At 36.9% G+C, this 13,931-nt stretch overlaps 2 long non-coding RNA genes and 1 pseudogene across 51 annotated transcripts; 2 read left to right on the top strand and 1 right to left on the bottom strand.

Annotated features, from left to right (window-relative positions):
• The window catches only part of LOC127923638 (aminopeptidase Ey-like), a 32,157-nt pseudogene extending 18,591 nt beyond the window's left edge, over nt 1-13,566 (top strand).
• On the top strand, nt 2,699-3,835 carry LOC127923637 (uncharacterized). Its single transcript, XR_008114933.1, has 5 exons — nt 2,699-2,794; nt 2,901-2,953; nt 3,060-3,218; nt 3,378-3,430; nt 3,802-3,835. It is a non-coding gene; the product is annotated as an uncharacterized LOC127923637 (long non-coding RNA).
• On the bottom strand, nt 4,186-13,412 carry LOC127923636 (uncharacterized). 50 transcript variants are annotated; one of them, XR_008114931.1, is made up of 11 exons: nt 13,209-13,412; nt 11,550-11,591; nt 10,048-10,381; nt 8,938-9,063; nt 8,750-8,864; nt 8,237-8,519; nt 7,286-8,132; nt 6,629-7,139; nt 5,825-6,065; nt 4,800-5,270; nt 4,186-4,673 (listed from the first exon to the last, which is right to left on the bottom strand). It is a non-coding gene; the product is annotated as an uncharacterized LOC127923636 (long non-coding RNA). The 50 variants fall into 50 exon arrangements; XR_008114928.1 differs by having other exon boundaries at nt 8,896-9,063; XR_008114917.1 differs by having other exon boundaries at nt 8,237-8,351; nt 8,478-8,519; nt 8,792-9,063.
• Nucleotides 13,567-13,931: the final 365 nt, after the last annotated feature.

Genomic DNA, 13,931 nt, shown 5'->3' on the forward strand with positions numbered 1-13,931 from the left:
AAAACAGGTTTAAACATTACATCAGATCAGACTCCATACTGGTTACAGACTAAAACAGGTTTAAACATTACATCAGATCAGACTCCATACTGGTTACAGACTAAAACAGGTTTAAACATTACATCAGATCAGACTCCATACTGGTTACAGACTAAAACAGGTTTAAACATTACATCAGATCAGACTCCATACTGGTTACAGACTAAAACAGGTTTAAACATTACATCAGATCAGACTCCATACTGGTTACAGACTAAAACAGGTTTAAACATTACATCAGATCAGACTCCATACTGGTTACAGACTAAAACAGGTTTAAACATTACATCAGATCAGACTCCATACTGGTTACAGACTAAAACAGGTTTAAACATTACATCAGATCAGACTCCATACTGGTTACAGACTAAAACAGGTTTAAACATTACATCAGATCAGACTCCATACTGGTTACAGACTAAAACAGGTTTAAACATTACATCAGATCAGACTCCATACTGGTTACAGACTAAAACAGGTTTAAACATTACATCAGATCAGACTCCATACTGGTTACAGACTAAAACAGGTTTAAACATTACATCAGATCAGACTCCATACTGGTTACAGACTAAAACAGGTTTAAACATTACATCAGATCAGACTCCATACTGGTTACAGACTAAAACAGGTTTAAACATTACATCAGATCAGACTCCATACTGGTTACAGACTAAAACAGGTTTAAACATTACATCAGATCAGACTCCATACTGGTTACAGACTAAAACAGGTTTAAACATTACATCAGATCAGACTCCATACTGGTTACAGACTAAAACAGGTTTAAACATTACATCAGATCAGACTCCATACTGGTTACAGACTAAAACAGGTTTAAACATTACATCAGATCAGACTCCATACTGGTTACAGACTAAAACAGGTTTAAACATTACATCAGATCAGACTCCATACTGGTTACAGACTAAAACAGGTTTAAACATTACATCAGATCAGACTCCATACTGGTTACAGACTAAAACAGGTTTAAACATTACATCAGATCAGACTCCATACTGGTTACAGACTAAAACAGGTTTAAACATTACATCAGATCAGACTCCATACTGGTTACAGACTAAAACAGGTTTAAACATTACATCAGATCAGACTCCATACTGGTTACAGACTAAAACAGGTTTAAACATTACATCAGATCAGACTCCATACTGGTTACAGACTAAAACAGGTTTAAACATTACATCAGATCAGACTCCATACTGGTTACAGACTAAAACAGGTTTAAACATCAGACATCAGATCAGACCCCATACTGGTTACAGACTAAAACAGGTTTAAACATTACATCAGATCAGACCCCATACTGGTTACAGACTAAAACAGGTTTAAACATTACATCAGATCAGACTCCATACTGGTTACAGACTAAAACAGGTTTAAACATTACATCAGATCAGACTCCATACTGGTTACAGACTAAAACAGGTTTAAACATTACATCAGATCAGACTCCAGACTGGTTACAGACTAAAACAGGTTTAAACATTACATCAGATCAGACTCCATACTGGTTACAGACTAAAACAGGTTTAAACATTACATCAGATCAGACTCCATACTGGTTACAGACTAAAACAGGTTTAAACATTACATCAGAATCAGACTCCATACTGGTTACAGACTAAAACAGGTTTAAACATTACATCAGATCAGACTCCATACTGGTTACAGACTAAAACAGGTTTAAACATTACATCAGATCAGACTCCATACTGGTTACAGACTAAAACAGGTTTAAACATTACATCAGATCAGACTCCATACTGGTTACAGACTAAAACAGGTTTAAACATTACATCAGATCAGACTCCATACTGGTTACAGACTAAAACAGGTTTAAACATTACATCAGATCAGACTCCATACTGGTTACAGTAATCATTTATTTCCTGATTCCTTCAAATACAGCCACCCATCTACCAATGAAAACTTTGGGATCTGATTGGATGTTGGCCAATACCAAGGTTTCTGGATTCTTCAGGGTCAACTATGACAGTAGTAACTGGGATCGACTCCTCACCCAGCTCAGCACAGACCATGAGGTAACAGTCCATATGATAATGACCTCTTCACCCAGCTCAGCACAGACCATGAGGTATCAGTCCATATGATAATGACCTCCTCACCCAGCTCAGCACAGACCATGAGGTATCAGTCCATATGATAATGACCTCTTCACCCAGCTCAGCACAGACCATGAGGTATCAGTCCATATGATAATGACCTCCTCACCCAGCTCAGCACAGACCATGAGGTAACAGTCCATATGATAATGACCTCCTCACCCAGCTCAGCACAGACCATGAGGTATCAGTCCATATGATAATGACCTCCTCACCCAGCTCAGCACAGACCATGAGGTAACAGTCCATATGATAATGACCTCCTCACCCAGCTCAGCACAGACCAAGAGGTAACAGTCCATATGATAATGACCTCCTCACCCAGCTCAGCACAGACCATGAGGTATCAGTCCATATGATAATGACCTCTTCACCCAGCTCAGCACAGACCATGAGGTAACAGTCCATATGATAATGACCTCTTCACCCAGCTCAGCACAGACCATGAGGTATCAGTCCATATGATAATGACCTCCTCACCCAGCTCAGCACAGACCATGAGGTATCAGTCCATATGATAATGACCTCCTCACCCAGCTCAGCACAGACCATGAGGTATCAGTCCATATGATAATGACCTCTTCACCCAGCTCAGCACAGACCATGAGGTAACAGTCCATATGATAATGACCTCCTCACCCAGCTCAGCACAGACCATGAGGTAACAGTCCATATGATAATGACCTCCTCACCCAGCTCAGCACAGACCATGAGGTATCAGTCCATATGATAATGACCTCCTCACCCAGCTCAGCACAGACCATGAGGTAACAGTCCATATGATAATGACCTCTTCACCCAGCTCAGCACAGACCATGAGGTAACAGTCCATATGATAATGACCTCTTCACCCAGCTCAGCACAGACCATGAGGTATCAGTCCATATGATAATGACCTCCTCACCCAGCTCAGCACAGACCATGAGGTAACAGTCCATATGATAATGACCTCCTCACCCAGCTCAGCACAGACCATGAGGTATCAGTCCATATGATAATGACCTCTTCACCCAGCTCAGCACAGACCATGAGGTAACAGTCCATATGATAATGACCTCCTCACCCAGCTCAGCACAGACCATGAGGTATCAGTCCATATGATAATGACCTCCTCACCCAGCTCAGCACAGACCATGAGGTATCAGTCCATATGATAATGACCTCCTCACCCAGCTCAGCACAGACCATGAGGTATCAGTCCATATGATAATGACCTCCTCACCCAGCTCAGCACAGACCATGAGGTAACAGTCCATATGATAATGACCTCTTCACCCAGCTCAGCACAGACCATGAGGTATCAGTCCATATGATAATGACCTCCTCACCCAGCTCAGCACAGACCATGAGGTAACAGTCCATATGATAATGACCTCTTCACCCAGCTCAGCACAGACCATGAGGTAACAGTCCATATGATAATGACCTCCTCACCCAGCTCAGCATAGACCATGAGGTATCATTCCATATGATAATGACCTCTTCACCCAGCTCAGCACAGACCATGAGGTATCAGTCCATATGATAATGACCTCCTCACCCAGCTCAGCACAGACCATGAGGTAACAGTCCATATGATAATGACCTCTTCACCCAGCTCAGCACAGACCATGAGGTAACAGTCCATATGATAATGACCTCCTCACCCAGCTCAGCACAGACCATGAGGTAACAGTCCATATGATAATGATGCTTTCTAACCTGCTAAATTATGTCCCAGGAAGACCAGCACAAAGCCTGCTGACTGTCCCAATATGGGACCCAGACATATTTCAATGTCCCTGTGTTTATATTCAGGCTATTCCAGTGATCAACAGAGCCCAGGTTGTGGATGATGCTTTTAACCTGGCTAGGTGAGTCCTCTTCCACACAACATAGTCTTCTGTCTATATGCTGTCTATATGTAGACTATCTGTAAAGTCCTCTGTCTATATTCTGTCTATATGTAAACTACCTGTAAAGTCCTCTGTCTATATGTAAACTATCTGTAAAGTCCTCTGTCTATATTCTGTCTATATGTAAACTACCTGTAAAGTCCTCTGTCTATATTCTGTCTATATGTAAACTATCTGTAAAGTCCTCTGTCTATATTCTGTCTATATGTAAACTACCTGTAAAGTCCTCTGTCTATATTCTGTCTATATGTAAACTATCTGTAAAGTCCTCTGTCTATATTCTGTCTATATGTAAACTACCTGTAAAGTCCTCTGTCTATATTCTGTCTATATGTAAACTACCTGTAAAGTCCTCTGTCTATATTCTGTCTATATGTAAACTACCTGTAAAGTCCTCTGTCTATATTCTGTCTATATGTAAACTATCTGTAAAGTCCTCTGTCTATATGTAAACTACCTGTAAAGTCCTCTGTCTATATGTAAACTACCTGTAAAGTCCTCTGTCTATATGTAAACTACCTGTAAAGTCCTCTGTCTATATTCTGTCTATATGTAAACTACCTGTAAAGTCCTCTGTCTATATGTAAACTACCTGTAAAGTCCTCTGTCTATATTCTGTCTATATGTAGACTACCTGTAAAGTCCTCTGTCTATATCCTGTCTATATGTAAACTATCTGTAAAGTCCTCTGTCTATATCCTGTCTATATGTAAACTACCTGTAAAGTCCTCTGTCTATATTCTGTCTATATGTAGACTACCTGTAAAGTCCTCTGTCTATATTCTGTCTATATGTAAACTACCTGTAAAGTCCTCTGTCTATATGTAAACTACCTGTAAAGTCCTCTGTCTATATTCTGTCTATATGTAAACTACCTGTAAAGTCCTCTGTCTATATTCTGTCTATATGTAAACTACCTGTAAAGTCCTCTGTCTATATGTAGACTATCTGTAAAGTCCTCTGTCTATATTCTGTCTATATGTAAACTACCTGTAAAGTCCTCTGTCTATATGTAGACTATCTGTAAAGTCCTCTGTCTATATTCTGTCTATATGTAAACTACCTGTAAAGTCCTCTGTCTATATTCTGTCTATATGTAAACTACCTGTAAAGTCCTCTGTCTATATTCTGTCTATATGTAAACTACCTGTAAAGTCCTCTGTCTATATCCTGTCTATATGTAAACTACCTGTAAAGTCCTCTGTCTATATGTAGACTACCTGTAAAGTCCTCTGTCTATATGTAAACTACCTGTAAAGTCCTCTGTCTATATTCTGTCTATATGTAAACTACCTGTAAAGTCCTCTGTCTATATGCTGTCTGTATGTAAACTACCTGTAAAGTCCTCTGTCTATATGTAGACTACCTGTAAAGTCCTCTGTCTATATGTAGACTATCTGTAAAGTCCTCTGTCTATATGCGGACTATCTGTAAAGTCCTCTGTCTATATGTAAACTACCTGTAAAGTCCTCTGTCTATATTCTGTCTATATGTAAACTATCTGTAAAGTCCTCTGTCTATATGTAAACTACCTGTAAAGTCCTCTGTCTATATTCTGTCTATATGTAAACTACCTGTAAAGTCCTCTGTCTATATGTAGACTACCTGTAAAGTCCTCTGTCTATATTCTGTCTATATGTAAACTACCTGTAAAGTCCTCTGTCTATATGTAGACTATAAAGTCTCTGTCTATATGTAAACTACCTGTAAAGTCTGTCTATATTCTGTCTATATGTAGACTACCTGTAAAGTCCTCTGTCTATATTCTGTCTATATGTAAACTACCTGTAAAGTCCTCTGTCTATATTCTGTCTATATGTAAACTACCTGTAAAGTCCTCTGTCTATATTCTGTCTATATGTAAACTACCTGTAAAGTCCTCTGTCTATATGTAAACTACCTGTAAAGTCCTCTGTCTATATCCTGTCTATATGTAAACTACCTGTAAAGTCCTCTGTCTATATTCTGTCTATATGTAAACTACCTGTAAAGTCCTCTGTCTATATTCTGTCTATATGTAAACTACCTGTAAAGTCCTCTGTCTATATCTGTCTATATGTAAACTACCTGTAAAGTCCTCTGTCTATATTCTGTCTATATGTAAACTATCTGTAAAGTCCTCTGTCTATATGTAAACTACCTGTAAAGTCCTCTGTCTATATTCTGTCTATATGTAAACTACCTGTAAAGTCCTCTGTCTATATTCTGTATATATGTAAACTACCTGTAAAGTCCTCTGTCTATATGTAGACTATCTGTAAAGTCCTCTGTCTATATTCTGTCTATATGTAAACTACCTGTAAAGTCCTCTGTCTATATGTAGACTACCTGTAAAGTCCTCTGTCTATATTCTGTCTATATGTAGACTACCTGTAAAGTCCTCTGTCTATATGTAGACTACCTGTAAAGTCCTCTGTCTATATTCTGTCTATATGTAAACTACCTGTAAAGTCCTCTGTCTATATGTAAACTATCTGTAAAGTCCTCTGTCTATATGCTGTCTATATGTAAACTACCTGTAAAGTCCTCTGTCTATATGTAAACTACCTGTAAAGTCCTCTGTCTATATTCTGTCTATATGTAAACTACCTGTAAAGTCCTCTGTCTATATCCTGTCTATATGTAGACTACCTGTAAAGTCCTCTGTCTATATGTAAACTACCTGTAAAGTCCTCTGTCTATATTCTGTCTATATGTAGACTACCTGTAAAGTCCTCTGTCTATATGTAGACTACCTGTAAAGTCCTCTGTCTATATGTAAACTACCTGTAAAGTCCTCTGTCTATATTCTGTCTATATGTAAACTACCTGTAAAGTCCTCTGTCTATATCCTGTCTATATGTAAACTACCTGTAAAGTCCTCTGTCTATATGTAAACTACCTGTAAAGTCCTCTGTCTATATTCTGTCTATATGTAAACTACCTGTAAAGTCCTCTGTCTATATTCTGTCTATATGTAGACTACCTGTAAAGTCCTCTGTCTATATGTAAACTACCTGTAAAGTCCTCTGTCTATATGTAAACTACCTGTAAAGTCCTCTGTCTATATGTAAACTACCTGTAAAGTCCTCTGTCTATATCCTGTCTATATGTAAACTACCTGTAAAGTCCTCTGTCTATATGTAAACTACCTGTAAAGTCCTCTGTCTATATGTAAACTATCTGTAAAGTCCTCTGTCTATATTCTGTCTATATGTAAACTACCTGTAAAGTCCTCTGTCTATATTCTGTCTATATGTAAACTACCTGTAAAGTCCTCTGTCTATATTCTGTCTATATGTAAACTACCTGTAAAGTCCTCTGTCTATATGTAAACTACCTGTAAAGTCCTCTGTCTATATGTAAACTACCTGTAAAGTCCTCTGTCTATATTCTGTCTATATGTAAACTACCTGTAAAGTCCTCTGTCTATATTCTGTCTATATGTAAACTACCTGTAAAGTCCTCTGTCTATATTCTGTCTATATGTAAACTATCTGTAAAGTCCTCTGTCTATATGTAAACTACCTGTAAAGTCCTCTGTCTATATGTAAACTACCTGTAAAGTCCTCTGTCTATATTCTGTCTATATGTAAACTACCTGTAAAGTCCTCTGTCTATATGTAAACTACCTGTAAAGTCCTCTGTCTATATTCTGTCTATATGTAAACTACCTGTAAAGTCCTCTGTCTATATTCTGTCTATATGTAAACTACCTGTAAAGTCCTCTGTCTATATCCTGTCTATATGTAAACTATCTGTAAAGTCCTCTGTCTATATGTAAACTACCTGTAAAGTCCTCTGTCTATATTCTGTCTATATGTAAACTACCTGTAAAGTCCTCTGTCTATATGCTGTCTATATGTAAACTACCTGTAAAGTCCTCTGTCTATATGTAGACTATCTGTAAAGTCCTCTGTCTATATTCTGTCTATATGTAAACTACCTGTAAAGTCCTCTGTCTATATTCTGTCTATATGTAAACTACCTGTAAAGTCCTCTGTCTATATTCTGTCTATATGTAAACTACCTGTAAAGTCCTCTGTCTATATCCTGTCTATATGTAAACTATCTGTAAAGTCCTCTGTCTATATGTAGACTACCTGTAAAGTCCTCTGTCTATATCCTGTCTATATGTAAACTACCTGTAAAGTCCTCTGTCTATATGTAAACTACCTGTAAAGTCCTCTGTCTATATGTAAACTACCTGTAAAGTCCTCTGTCTATATTCTGTCTATATGTAAACTACCTGTAAAGTCCTCTGTCTATATTCTGTCTATATGTAAACTACCTGTAAAGTCCTCTGTCTATATTCTGTCTATATGTAAACTATCTGTAAAGTCCTCTGTCTATATGCTGTCTATATGTAAACTATCTGTAAAGTCCTCTGTCTATATTCTGTCTATATGTAAACTACCTGTAAAGTCCTCTGTCTATATTCTGTCTATATGTAGACTATCTGTAAAGTCCTCTGTCTATATTCTGTCTATATGTAAACTACCTGTAAAGTCCTCTGTCTATATTCTGTCTATATGTAAACTACCTGTAAAGTCCTCTGTCTATATTCTGTCTATATGTAGACTATCTGTAAAGTCCTCTGTCTATATGTAAACTACCTGTAAAGTCCTCTGTCTATATTCTGTCTATATGTAAACTACCTGTAAAGTCCTCTGTCTATATGTAAACTACCTGTAAAGTCCTCTGTCTATATTCTGTCTATATGTAGACTACCTGTAAAGTCCTCTGTCTATATGTAAACTACCTGTAAAGTCCTCTGTCTATATTCTGTCTATATGTAGACTACCTGTAAAGTCCTCTGTCTATATGTAAACTACCTGTAAAGTCCTCTGTCTATATTCTGTCTATATGTAAACTACCTGTAAAGTCCTCTGTCTATATTCTGTCTATATGTAAACTACCTGTAAAGTCCTCTGTCTATATTCTGTCTATATGTAAACTACCTGTAAAGTCCTCTGTCTATATTCTGTCTATATGTAGACTATCTGTAAAGTCCTCTGTCTATATGTAAACTATCTGTAAAGTCCTCTGTCTATATTCTGTCTATATGTAAACTACCTGTAAAGTCCTCTGTCTATATTCTGTCTATATGTAAACTACCTGTAAAGTCCTCTGTCTATATTCTGTCTATATGTAGACTACCTGTAAAGTCCTCTGTCTATATCCTGTCTATATGTAAACTACCTGTAAAGTCCTCTGTCTATATTCTGTCTATATGTAAACTACCTGTAAAGTCCTCTGTCTATATTCTGTCTATATGTAAACTACCTGTAAAGTCCTCTGTCTATATTCTGTCTATATGTAAACTACCTGTAAAGTCCTCTGTCTATATTCTGTCTATATGTAAACTATCTGTAAAGTCCTCTGTCTATATTCTGTCTATATGTAAACTATCTGTAAAGTCCTCTGTCTATATGCTGTCTATATGTAAACTATCTGTAAAGTCCTCTGTCTATATGTAGACTATATGTAAAGTCCTCTGTCTATATTCTGTCTATATGTAGACTATCTGTAAAGTCCTCTGTCTATATGTAGACTACCTGTAAAGTCCTCTGTCTATATCCTGTCTATATGTAGACTACCTGTAAAGTCCTCTGTCTATATGTAAACTACCTGTAAAGTCCTCTGTCTATATTCTGTCTATATGTAAACTACCTGTAAAGTCCTCTGTCTATATGCTGTCTATATGTAAACTATCTGTAAAGTCTTCTGTCTATATGTAAACTACCTGTAAAGTCTTCTGTCTATATGTAAACTACCTGTAAAGTCCTCTGTCTATATTCTGTCTATATGTAAACTACCTGTAAAGTCCTCTGTCTATATTCTGTCTATATGTAAACTATCTGTAAAGTCCTCTGTCTATATTCTGTCTATATGTAAACTACCTGTAAAGTCCTCTGTCTATATCCTGTCTATATGTAAACTACCTGTAAAGTCCTCTGTCTATATTCTGTCTATATGTAAACTACCTGTAAAGTCCTCTGTCTATATTCTGTCTATATGTAGACTACCTGTAAAGTCCTCTGTCTATATGTAAACTACCTGTAAAGTCCTCTGTCTATATTCTGTCTATATGTAAACTACCTGTAAAGTCCTCTGTCTATATTCTGTCTATATGTAAACTACCTGTAAAGTCCTCTGTCTATATTCTGTCTATATGTAAACTACCTGTAAAGTCCTCTGTCTATATGTAAACTACCTGTAAAGTCCTCTGTCTATATGTAAACTACCTGTAAAGTCCTCTGTCTATATGTAAACTACCTGTAAAGTCCTCTGTCTATATTCTGTCTATATGTAAACTACCTGTAAAGTCCTCTGTCTATATGTAAACTACCTGTAAAGTCATCTGTCTATATTCTGTCTATATGTAAACTACCTGTAAAGTCCTCTGTCTATATGTAAACTACCTGTAAAGTCCTCTGTCTGTATTCTGTCTATATGTAAACTACCTGTAAAGTCCTCTGTCTATATGCTGTCTATATGTAAACTACCTGTAAAGTCCTCTGTCTATATGCTGTCTATATGTAAACTACCTGTAAAGTCATCTGTCTATATGTAAACTATCTGTAAAGTCCTCTGTCTATATGTAAACTACCTGTAAAGTCCTCTGTCTATATGCTGTCTATATGTAAACTACCTGTAAAGTCCTCTGTCTATATTCTGTCTATATGTAAACTACCTGTAAAGTCATCTGTCTATATGTAAACTATCTGTAAAGTCCTCTGTCTATATGTAAACTACCTGTAAAGTCATCTGTCTATATGTAAACTACCTGTAAAGTCCTCTGTCTATATGCTGTCTATATGTAAACTACCTGTAAAGTCATCTGTCTATATGTAAACTATCTGTAAAGTCCTCTGTCTATATGTAAACTACCTGTAAAGTCATCTGTCTATATGTAAACTACCTGTAAAGTCCTCTGTCTATATTCTGTCTATATGTAAACTACCTGTAAAGTCCTCTGTCTGTATTCTGTCTATATGTAAACTACCTGTAAAGTCCTCTGTCTATATCCTGTCTATATGTAAACTACCTGTAAAGTCCTCTGTCTATATTCTGTCTATATGTAGACTACCTGTAAAGTCCTCTGTCTATATTCTGTCTATATGTAGACTACCTGTAAAGTCCTCTGTCTATATCCTGTCTATATGTAAACTACCTGTAAAGTCCTCTGTCTGTATTCTGTCTATATGTAAACTATCTGTAAAGTCCTCTGTCTATATGTAAACTACCTGTGAAGTCCTCTGTCTATATGTAAACTACCTGTAAAGTCCTCTGTCTATATTCTGTCTATATGTAAACTACCTGTGAAGTCCTCTGTCTATATGTAGACTACCTGTAAAGTCCTCTGTCTATATGTAGACTACCTGTAAAGTCCTCTGTCTATATTCTGTCTATATGTAAACTACCTGTAAAGTCCTCTGTCTATATGTAAACTATCTGTAAAGTCCTCTGTCTATATGTAAACTACCTGTAAAGTCCTCTGTCTATATTCTGTCTATATGTAAACTACCTGTAAAGTCCTCTGTCTATATTCTGTCTATATGTAGACTATCTGTAAAGTCCTCTGTCTATATTCTGTCTATATGTAAACTATCTGTAAAGTCCTCTGTCTATATTCTGTCTATATGTAGACTATCTGTAAAGTCCTCTGTCTATATTCTGTCTATATGTAGACTATCTGTAAAGTCCTCTGTCTATATTCTGTCTATATGTAAACTACCTGTAAAGTCCTCTGTCTATATCCTGTCTATATGTAAACTACCTGTAAAGTCCTCTGTCTATATGTAAACTACCTGTAAAGTCCTCTGTCTATATGTAAACTACCTGTAAAGTCCTCTGTCTATATGTAAACTACCTGTAAAGTCCTCTGTCTATATGTAAACTATCTGTAAAGTCCTCTGTCTATATTCTGTCTATATGTAAACTATCTGTAAAGTCCTCTGTCTATATGCTGTCTATATGTAAACTACCTGTAAAGTCCTCTGTCTATATGTAAACTACCTCTAAAGTCCTCTGTCTATATGTAAACTATCTGTAAAGTCCTCTGTCTATATGTAAACTACCTCTAAAGTCCTCTGTCTATATGTAAACTACCTGTAAAGTCATCTGTCTATATGTAAACTACCTCTAAAGTCCTCTGTCTATATGTAAACTATCTGTAAAGTCCTCTGTCTATATCCTGTCTATATGTAAACTACCTGTAAAGTCCTCTGTCTATATTCTGTCTATATGTAAACTATCTGTAAAGTCCTCTGTCTATATTCTGTCTATATGTAAACTACCTGTAAAGTCCTCTGTCTATATGTAAACTACCTGTAAAGTCCTCTGTCTATATTCTGTCTATATGTAGACTATCTGTAAAGTCCTCTGTCTATATGTAAACTACCTGTAAAGTCCTCTGTCTATATTCTGTCTATATGTAAACTACCTGTAAAGTCCTCTGTCTATATGTAAACTACCTGTAAAGTCCTCTGTCTATATGTAAACTACCTGTAAAGTCCTCTGTCTATATGTAAACTATCTGTAAAGTCCTCTGTCTATATCCTGTCTATATGTAAACTACCTGTAAAGTCCTCTGTCTATATTCTGTCTATATGTAAACTATCTGTAAAGTCCTCTGTCTATATTCTGTCTATATGTAGACTATCTGTAAAGTCCTCTGTCTATATGTAAACTACCTGTAAAGTCCTCTGTCTATATTCTGTCTATATGCAAACTACCTGTAAAGTCCACTGTCTATATTCTGTCTATATGTAAACTATCTGTAAAGTCCTCTGTCTATATGTAAACTATCTGTAAAGTCCTCTGTCTATATTCTGTCTATATGTAAACTATCTGTAAAGTCCTCTGTCTATATGTAAACTACCTGTAAAGTCCTCTGTCTATATTCTGTCTATATGTAAACTATCTGTAAAGTCCTCTGTCTATATGTAAACTATCTGTAAAGTCCTCTGTCTATATTCTGTCTATATGTAGACTATCTGTAAAGTCCTCTGTCTATATGCTGTCTATATGTAAACTACCTGTAAAGTCCTCTGTCTATATGTAAACTACCTGTAAAGTCCTCTGTCTATATTCTGTCTATATGTAAACTATCTGTAAAGTCCTCTGTCTATATGTAAACTACCTGTAAAGTCCTCTGTCTATATTCTGTCTATATGTAGACTATCTGTAAAGTCATCTGTCTATATGCTGTCTATATGTAGACTACCTGTCCTCTGTCTATATGCTGTCTGTTGCTGTCAGTACCATTTCAGCAGGTGTAATTCCTGGTTGATATCATTGTAGTTGATGAATAAAGGTGTTTGTGATGTTTTTCTGCCTCGGTCCACGTCAGGGCGAAGATAGTCAGCACTACACTGGCTCTGAGAACCACCCTGTTCCTTCAGAGGGAGAGAGAGTACATGCCCTGGCAAACAGCTGACAGGAACCTGGGCTACTTCTTCCTCATGTTCGACCGTAGCGAGGTCTACGGCCCCATGCAGGTCAGTGTTATATCTGGGTCCTATATGGGACCCTATTCCTTATGTAGTACTTAGACTAGATCACTATATGGCACCCTATTCCTTATGTAGTACTTTGACCAGATCACTATATGGCACCCTATTCCTTATGTAGTACTTTGACCAGATCACTATATGGCACCCTATTCCTTATGCAGTACTTAGACCAGATCACTATATGGCACCCTATTCCTTATGCAGTACTTAGACCAGATCACTATATGGCACCCTATTCCTTATGCAGTACTTAGACCAGATCACTATATGGCACCCTATTCCTTATGCAGTACTTAGACCAGATCACTATATGGCACCCTATTCCTTATGCAGTACTTAGACCAGATCAC

This window comes from Oncorhynchus keta, unplaced genomic scaffold (assembly GCF_023373465.1).
Source record: "Oncorhynchus keta strain PuntledgeMale-10-30-2019 unplaced genomic scaffold, Oket_V2 Un_contig_30276_pilon_pilon, whole genome shotgun sequence".
NCBI lineage: Eukaryota > Metazoa > Chordata > Actinopteri > Salmoniformes > Salmonidae > Oncorhynchus > Oncorhynchus keta.